Consider the following 1716-nt stretch of genomic DNA (forward strand, 5'->3'; position numbering starts at 1 on the left):
GAGTGCAGTAGTAATGTTGAGGATTTCTATCTCTAAAAAGCTTCCTCCCATGTAACAGGGTCAGCAGAAAAAAATCGGAAAAGCCTTAAAACTATTCATGAACCCATATTGTTTAGACCTGGGAGTGAAGATGCTGAAATCCCTTCAAAATTATCAGTGAATTAAATCTGACCAGACCTGGGTATATAAATCGTAGTCACATTTGTTCCCATGTACTGTGCTGTAGGTCAGGACTGATTCCTCGAGAACCCATGGGCAGAGGCCACTTCTTTTCACAGCAAAATCAACCAGAGCTGAGTGATGGTGCTGCTGAGATGGGGAAAGGTAATGTGTGTTTGTGTTTGGGAGGTTTTATGAGAAAGCTTTACTCAGAGAAGTCTGTCCTAAATTCTGTTTGTCTGTTCTTCCTTGGAGTCTCCAATGCTCAGAGGAAGCAAATACACAACAGCAGCTCCATCAGTGAGTTCCTCCTCCTGGCATTTGTGGACACACAGGAGCTGCAGCTCTTGCACTTCTCGCTCTTCCTGGGCATCTACCTGGCTGCTCTTCTGGGCAACGGACTCATCATCACCGCCATAGCCTGTGACCACCACCTCCACGCCCCCATGTACTTCTTCCTCCATAATCTCTCCATCCTCGACCTTGGCTCCATTTCTACCTCTGTCCCCAAATCCATCGCCAATTCCCTCTGGAACACCAGGGCGATTTCCTACTCGGGATGTGCTGCACAGGTCTTTCTGGTTGTCTTCTTACTTTCAGCAGAGTATTCTCTCCTCACTGTCATGGCCTATGGCCGTTATGTTGCCATCTGCAAACCCCTGCACTATGGCACAATCATGGACACCAGAGCTTGTGCCAGAATGGCAGGAGCTGCCTGGGCCAGTGGGTTTCTCCATGCTCTCCTGCACACTGGAAACACATTTTCACTATCGCTCTGCCAAGATAACACAGTGGACCAGTTCTTCTGTGAAATTCCCCAGATCCTTAAGCTTTCCTGCTCAGAATCCTACCTCAGGGAAGTTGGGTTTATTGTGGTTACTGTCTGCTTAATCTTTGGCTGCTTTGTTTTCATTGTGCTATTGTATGTGCAGATCTTCACTGCTGTGCTGAGGATCCCCTCTGAGCAGGGCCGGCACAAAGCCTTCTCCATGTGCCTCCCGCACCTGGCTGTGGTCTCCCTCTTTGTCAACACTGTCATGTTTGTCTACCTGAAGCTCTTCTCCATCTCCTCCCCAGTTCTGGATTTGGTGCTGGCTGTTCTGTACGCAGTGGTGCCTCCAACACTGAATCCTCTCATCTACAGCATGAGGAACAAGGAGCTCCAAGAGGCAGTGAGGAAACTGATTCAGATGGTACTACTTCAGCAGTAGTCATAGAATGGTAAGGTTGGAAGGGACCTCTGGAGATCATCCAGTCTAGCCCTCAACATAGCCCCGTATAGGGATTGAACCCACGACCTTGGCATTAGTAGCACCACACTCTAACCAACTGAGCTAAACCTGCCCCCATCTCTCCTCACAACTGATTCTCAGTTTACTTCCAACAGCTCTTGTGCTGTGGGAGTTCTGTCTGTGATAGTCATGTTTGTGCAGAAATGTCTGAATTCCTCCAACATTTCTGGAGGCACAACCTCATCTTTCTCACCCAGAGGCCTTCTGTAAATCTGCCTTTCACTGTGTCAGAGCTGGCCTCCCAAGTAGCATCTCTGTAATAAAA

General features: G+C 48.3%; 1 pseudogene; it reads left to right on the forward strand.

Annotated features, from left to right (window-relative positions):
- The first annotated feature begins 353 nt into the window (after positions 1 to 353).
- LOC146586364 (olfactory receptor 14A16-like) lies at positions 354 to 1419 on the forward strand (annotated as a pseudogene).
- Positions 1420 to 1716: the final 297 nt, after the last annotated feature.

Source organism: Rhea americana, unplaced genomic scaffold (assembly GCF_003343005.1).
Source record: "Rhea americana isolate MKP2758 unplaced genomic scaffold, rheAme1 scaffold_697, whole genome shotgun sequence".
NCBI classification, from domain to species: domain Eukaryota; kingdom Metazoa; phylum Chordata; class Aves; order Rheiformes; family Rheidae; genus Rhea; species Rhea americana.